The following is a 7,495-nucleotide window of genomic DNA, read 5'->3' as shown; positions in this document are numbered from 1 at the left end:
GGAGGGTGTCAATCAGCTGTGCTCCTTGCAAAAGTTTCCCTTGAAGGCAGATCCGAACGGGCACCTCCATGGCTGCCATAAGACATTGGGTATTTTCGTGTTTGTATGCTGAGAAGCACATGGATTCTGAGGCCATACTCAGGTCAGGAAGAAGCGCCACAATCAGTTACTGGTATTTTTGTGTGGTAGGCGTAGGTATGGAAGTGAGATGAGTGGTGGCAGATGAGCAGTGTATTTGGCATTCCTTCTCTTAACCTAGTAGATAGAGTCGAATTCCTTAGTCTGCCAGCCCAGATCATCCATAACCTGCTTCCTATGCCTACTGAAATGCTATGTAGCCCTCAAGGCAAAAACCACCTCCAGCTTAAAACTTTCTTTTTGTTATCTGTCTTTCATTGAACTCCCCTAGCTTCTGAGCTTTTCTTATGGCACCTACTAAATTGTGCCTTGTATCTTCAACGTGTATGAGCTGCAGCTCTGTTAGACAGCTCCTGAGTGTCCATGTGATGCATCGTTCACCTGCAGTGCTGTTTCATCATGGCATATCTGTTACCACCTCGATGGCATTGATGTAGAGTCTAGTCAAATTAAATTAACTTTCTCATATTGATGGGCTCATCTGATAGGACCATCAAGTTCAATGCCAATGCCTGGGCTGATGCATGGGTCTCCTCCACGTAAGAACACAGAGCCCTATCTCACACGTCCATGCCACCCAGCAGTGAAGAGAGCTGTGCTTTCCTCTTCCTGTTCCTCTGCCCTGTAGTTCTAATTCACATGTAATGGCTATGGCAAAGAACAGACCTTAGGAGAGACACTTTATCACTCAACACAACATAAAGACCACTTTAAGACTTCTTATAGAGCCCTAGCAACATGTAAACAGTAGATATTCACTATCCCTTCTGAAATAAATAAAGCGAGCAATGCCAAAATTGGACAGGGAGAGGTGGCAAGATTTCAAAGACAAAAATTGCAGCAGCTCCAAGGTTTTGCCCTGGGACAGCGCTGGCCCCAAGATGGATACTAGATCACTGAGTTTGAAAGTAATGTTCTGTCAATTCCATTTCCTCTTCTACAGACCCCTTACTCTCCTGCTGAGGTTTCTTACAGCTCCCCACCTCCCTCCAACCAGCTTCAACCATTGCCATGAAATACATCACCCTAAAACAGAAATGCAGTAGACCCTTCCTAACTATGTAGAAATGGGTATAATGAGCTAGCTAGTCATTCTCCCTTTAAAAAAAAGAAAAGAAAAGAAAGAGAGGAATGAAAAAGAGCAAGAGTCACTTTAGGAAGAAATGAGCCATCTTCATGGAAGCATGAGACAGAATCTAGAAATAACCTCCGAAGTGGAAATTTGATGACTGCCTTATTCAAAATATTTATGTGACTGAAAATACACTGTCAGGGTATTATAGAGCAGAGAGTTGCACTTGAGGGAAAAATAAGCTTCATGAATAGGAAAAATGCATTTAAATGATATATTTTTAATAAAAATTAGGTGTTCATGATTTGTCATTGAGGCATAGGTGTCTGATCTAACCGCCCTTATTTGCTTCTGTGATATACTTGGTGTTTTCAAAGGACACTCACTGCTTGTTGCTGCCCTGGCACCCTTCTGTAGACCCATGGACAAAAGGAGTACAGAGTGAATGCACTCCAACACCCCACTGCTGTAGAGCCCCAGCTGGGGGGTGAGGGCTGCCTGAGATACACCCATGGGGACGGCCTGGGTTTCCTCTGCCCATTTCTCAATGCAGTAAAGAGAGAGCAGCTCCTGGGTTGCCACCTATAAATGACCATGGCCATCCGTGATGCCCTGCAGTGCTGTCAACGAAGCCTCGTCACGTTCCACAGAGCAGCTAAGTCTGCTGAAAAAGCAAAGCCTGCTCTTGTAGTTTCCTGCAAAACAGGAACCCCAGCAGGTTGGTTCCTCCAGCTTGTCAGCCTTGCTCTCACAGCTCCTCTCTCTGTGCCTCAGACAGTCTTTTTCCCCAGGGGTCAGCAAAGCAGTGGTGCAAGACATGGGTGAGACAGGTGTGACTTCCTAAGAAACACACTGTGCAGTTTGCTGTCACCTCTGTGACACCTCCCCTTCCTCAGCTACGGCCTGTCCTCAGTCCTGGATGCCAGGCCATGCCTTGGGGACCCAGTTTGTCCCAGATCTCAAAGGAAAATGTAAATGAGAGGCACAGAGATGCAAGAGAAACAGAGAAAGGAACAGAGGCACACAGAGTGACAGCGAGATGGAAAGTCAGAGAGGCAGAGCGAGAAAGGTCTTAAGAAGGTGAAGAGAGGAAGAAAAAAGTGGAATAAAGAGGGTGGGGCGAGGAGATTGAAGATTATTTTTTCCTTTTTTTTTTTTCCTCTCTGGGGGCTTGAAATTTCCTTTAGAGTGATTCACTTTGTTTCCTCTGCAGAGAGCAACTGCCGTGATTAATCCGAAATGCCCATTTGCCACGTCAGAAGAGAAAGCCATGGTGGGGAGTTCTGGGCTCTGCTGCCCTGGCGAGAACCCTCTGGAACAGGTGAGAAGAACATGCTGCTTGCAGCTCACTAGGCAAGTGGGTGGTCCCTAAGGTCCACAGCACACTTAGTAACCACTGCTGGTCGGCAGGCAAACGGCCTGGGGACTGGCAGTCACGGTGCACACAGCTAGGAGGGTGTTAAGGAAGAGGTCTCCCCTCAAAGCCAAACCCACCCCTCCCAACCCAACCTGGAGTTCTCATCATGTGTCACACTGCCTGTGCCTGGGGTCTCCAGGACCCAGAATCCCATGACTGGAATGCAAGATGGTGACCAAAGGCACTGAAGGAGGCAGTGCTCCCACTTACAGTCAGAAGTGGAGGGAGCATCCAGATGGCCGGATTTGGTCTTGAATATTCTCCTGTCTGCTTGTTGTGGGACCTTGTGTGACAAGCCACCCAGCGTCTGTACTGTGTGTGTGAAGGATGTTAATGCCTATGCAATAGAGAAGTTGTAAGGATTAAGCTGCTTTGATAGTCTCCGTGGAGCCCATGAGCTCAGGACTGTTTTAACTGGTGGCTGAGGTCTGCAGGGGCGGGTTGTAGCATATCTGAGGTTCCGGGGGGCTTTGTTGGAGGGTCAGGAGCTGAAGCCTTTGGCTGGTGGTGTGTTCAAGGTGCTACACCAGAAGGACATCTGGAAGCTGACACAGATCTCACAGCCAAAAGGGGAAGACTCTGCGGTGGGCCAGTTCCCTGAAAGCCAATTCATAAAAGGATAGATTCTTGGGATGACCATTGCCCCATGTACCTGCTTACCATGAGCTAGTTTTAAGAAACAGTCTTTCAGAAGACAATCAGTGAAATTTAACGTAGTCCTCTAATGCCTATGACCAAAGTTTCAGTGCTTTGCTTGGGAAAGGTTTTACTCATTTATTCATGCTTTCAGGGTTTACTCATTTCTTTCTAATCCTTTGAAAAGCCATTTTCTGTTGTGCCAAAATTGGAGCATTTTAAGGACTCTTCCCCCAATTCTATTGAATTTGCTGATTTACCAAAAAAAAAAAGTTTTAGCTTTTTATAAAATTTCTAACAATAATAGATTTGGACTGTCTTCAAGAGATTTGGTTATTTCTAACAGGTTTTGGTTGACTTGTTCCTATTTCAAGGAATGTCACTTTGCTGCCTCAGCTCCCTGCTGCTGTACTTGGGGAGGGGTCGGAGTGGGGAGGGGGGCCTTGGGGGAAGGGGCAGGGGGGCAGGGGTTTGGAGAAAATGAGTGCTAGACACTGCCAGGCTGCTGAACCCAGAGAAAGGAGAGGCTGGAGGAGAGACAAAGGGAGAGTCTGAGAAGCAGAGAGGAGGGAAGACTGAGGGGCAGAGGGAGTGGAGTGAGGCTAAGGCTCAGAACAGGAGGGAGCGGGGAGTGTGGGAGCCAGCCTCCAACCACGTTGGCTGGGGATGAGGTGCGTACCAACAGCATGTTGCAGGAATGAGCCTGCAGTTTCCACCACATCCTCTCTGGGATCACTGGTTCTAGGAGAGCCGGACGCCATGTTGTGGGATTCTTGAGCTGTCCTGAGAGGTGCACATGGCCAGGTGGGAACTGAAGCTGCCCACCAATAGCTGTGATGCCTGAGTGTGGGTTTGGATCTCAGCCTGTTGCTAGAGATGCTCTGGGCTAAGAATGCCTGGGACACTTACCTGTAAAAGCCCCCACAGACATTTCCCTAACCCAGCAAATGTGGTAGCTGGGCCAGTCCTGTGGTTCTTACTACAATTGCGATAGTTGCAACCTCAGCAACAGCTATCAGGGAACTTCGCAAAAACAAGGTTTATCATTCACAGGTCCTGGAGGGTACATGGTATGCCTGGGGACCACACCACAAGGTTATGGTTGGGGTTCTGCCTTTACTGGGATTGAGAGTGGGGTGCCTAAGGTCTCAAGGGTTCACTTTTTATGGGTGAAATGAAAACGTAAGAGCAGGAATTAAAGTTCCAGGAGGGAAAAGTGGGTCACTAAAAAGGGAACTTCATCAGTGGGGTGGCCTGGCTCTTTATCTAGTTGTGTTGCTGGTGGCCTGTTTATTAGAGATGGTTGTATTTGAAGCAGATGCCTCAGCAATCCAAAGCTTCATGTCACACACTTAGAATAAAACAAGCTAATCGCCCAGCACTTAACACTACGGCTAGCCATCTGGGAAGTGGATGGCAGGATATCTTGACTGCAGACCTCAGAGGGCAGGATATCTTGACTGCAACCTTGTAGGGGACCCCAAGCCTGAATCACTCAGCTAATCCGCCCTGAATCCCTGACCCCCAGGAACCCTGGGAGATAATACATGGTTATTGTTATTTTAAGCTGCCATATTTGGGGATAATTGGTTATGCAGACAGACAGGGGAGGACACAGAAGAGCAGAGCAGGGGAGACTGAGGAGGAAGGAGAGTTGCAAGGCCCCAGATCCCCGGAGGCCTGACTCTCTTGATGGCTCTCTCCATCCCTGGCAGCGCATCTGTAATGAGTTGCTATAAGCTTCACGAGTAGTTGAAAGGAACATGTATTTTATAAAGTTGGGACATTTGACAAATTGGTCTTTATGGAAATGATCCTTTGATAAATTGACTTTCAGTGAATTGATTTTGTATGAATAACCTAGAGCTGGAATGCCTAGAGGGTTTTCATACTTTATAATCATAGAACCAGATTTTAGAAAGTATTTTAATTGAGATATGATAAGGTGGGGTTGATATAAGTATTAAGGTAATAAGTAGCTGAGATAGAAGTTTGGGAGATATATCTCTGTCTCTCTCTCCCTCCCTTTCCCCCTCCTCCTGACCCTCCTCTTCCTGCTTCTTCTTCTTCTTCTACTTCTTGATTCTCGCTCGCCTGGGTGGCTCAGTTGGTTAAGTGACTGCCTTCGGCTCAGATCATGATCCTTGCACCACATCTGGGTCATTGAAAAAAAATGTAATAAATTCCCTATCCACAGGTGACAATACATATATGTTTTGATTTCTGCCAATCTCTGGTTATGTCTGGCAGTAAATTTTTCTTTACAGGATGATAAGAATATAATTTACAGATAGAATAAGAAGAGAAACTGGATTCATAGATAATGTCTCCACTGTTGCCTAAAAGGTGCCAATACTGCTTTCACAAAGATATGGAAACATGCTTCCCCCTCTAAATCCCCTCTGATTGCCAATGAGCAAGCCAGGTACAACTGTTACTGAAGGTTCCTGTGAAGCCAAGTTTGAAAACTCGTTTCACCCACTGAAGAAGAGGAAAGTAGGAAGATGGTGTTGACTACACACCATGCACCAACCTTGGGGCTATGAGTGGTAAAAACATGACCGCCTTGTACACTTATGATGAGTACTGAGTAATGAATAGAATTGTTGAATCATATATTGTATATCTGAAATTAATATAACACTGTGTGTTAACTATACTGGAATTTAAGAAAAATAATAAAGTCAACTGATTATAAATTTTTTTAAAAAATGGCGCCCCTAATCCCCAAGATCATCTTCTGAGGACAGTGTTACTGCCCTGATTTTAGAGACTGGGAAATTGATGCTGAGGGCTGCTTAGTTAATTGCCACAAGTCACTCAGCTGGTAAGAGGTAAGTGAGACTTGAGCCCTGCTCTCCTGGTTCTTGTAGCTCATGGTCGCTCATGTGAGGTCTGCTTGATGTGAGGGCTAGAGTGTCTTGGGGGTAATGCTCTCCTCCAACATTAAAGCCTATGATGAGGGGCGCCTGGGTGGCTCAGTTGGTTAAGTGACTGCCTTCGGCTCAGATCATGATCCTGGAGTCCTGGGATCGAGTCCTGCATCGGGCTCCCTGCTCAGCAGGGAGTCTGCTTCTCCCTCTGACCTTCCCCCCTCTCGTGTACTCTCTCTCATTCTCTCTCTCAAATAAATAAATAAAATCTTAAAAAAAAAAAAAATAAAGCCTATGATGAATGTGCAGTGTGGACAGCCAGGAGCAGGGGCTGCTAGAAGCCTGGCTGACCCCTACAGGCCTGGGAATGTCTAGGGAGCTCAGCACTGCTCTACAGGAAGAGGGAAGTCTGTGAGCTTCGAGATTCAGCCCAGGTAGCAGCTCTGAGAAGACTTCCCGGGAATCACAGGTGGACCCAGAGCCCAATTCCAGGCCCCAGTGGTTGTCTTAGCATTTGCTGCCTCATTCTGGAATTTTCTTCATTTCTGTCTTTCACTTGAGACCCCAAGCCCCTTGAAGTCAAAGCCATGACTCATTCATTCTCATTCCCCACTCTGACCTGGCCAAAGGTTGGCATGAGGAAGGATCTTACTAAATGACCACTGAGCTGAACTGAACCGAAGGGCCCAGAGCGGGAGCACAGAGCTGCTATCGTGGAGAGACAAATGACTGCCCAAGGCAGGGAACCGTGGCGACGAACGAGAGCAAGGAAGATGAAGGCCCGGTGGCGTTCCACTTTTTGACTGTTATGAATTAAACTGTTATGAACATTTGCTCACAAGTCTTCGTGTACACATGTGTTTTCATTCTCTTTGGGTAAATACCCAGGAGTAGAATTGCTATGTCATTGGGAAAATATATGTTTAACTTTACGAGAAACCAGGAAACAGCTTTCCAAGTTGTTGGTGCCATCGGACATTGCCACCAGTGATGTATGAGCATTCTATCCTAGTGGGTGTGTAAGAATACAGCCTTATAGTTTTGACTGGCATTTCCCTGATGACTCATGGTATCAGTTATTTTTTCATGTGCTTATTGGCCATCTGTATGTCTTTTTTTATAAGGAGTCTAGATCCTTTGCCCATTTAAAAATTCAGGTTGTTTATATGTTTATTGTTGATTTTTAGAAGTTCTATACATATTTTAGATTTATACACTGTAAATATTTTCTACTAGTATATAGCTTAACTTTTCATTTTCTTAATGATGTCTTTTGATAAGCAGACTTTTTTATTTTAATGAAATCAATTGTATCGGGATTTTTTGTTTTATTTTATGGTTGGTGCTTTTTTGTGCTAA

At 45.8% G+C, this 7,495-nt stretch overlaps 1 long non-coding RNA gene across 1 annotated transcript; it reads left to right on the top strand.

Moving 5' to 3' along the window:
- The first annotated feature begins 2,090 nt into the window (after nucleotides 1-2,090).
- Nucleotides 2,091-7,276, top strand: LOC113926291. The gene is made up of 3 exons (XR_003521271.2): nucleotides 2,091-2,290; nucleotides 2,424-2,531; nucleotides 5,531-7,276. It is a non-coding gene; the product is annotated as an uncharacterized LOC113926291 (long non-coding RNA).
- Nucleotides 7,277-7,495: the final 219 nt, after the last annotated feature.

This window comes from Zalophus californianus, chromosome 7 (genome assembly GCF_009762305.2).
Source record: "Zalophus californianus isolate mZalCal1 chromosome 7, mZalCal1.pri.v2, whole genome shotgun sequence".
NCBI classification, from domain to species: domain Eukaryota; kingdom Metazoa; phylum Chordata; class Mammalia; order Carnivora; family Otariidae; genus Zalophus; species Zalophus californianus.
The sequence above is the reverse complement of the archived record's forward strand: the minus strand, read 5'-3'. Positions and strand labels throughout refer to the sequence as shown.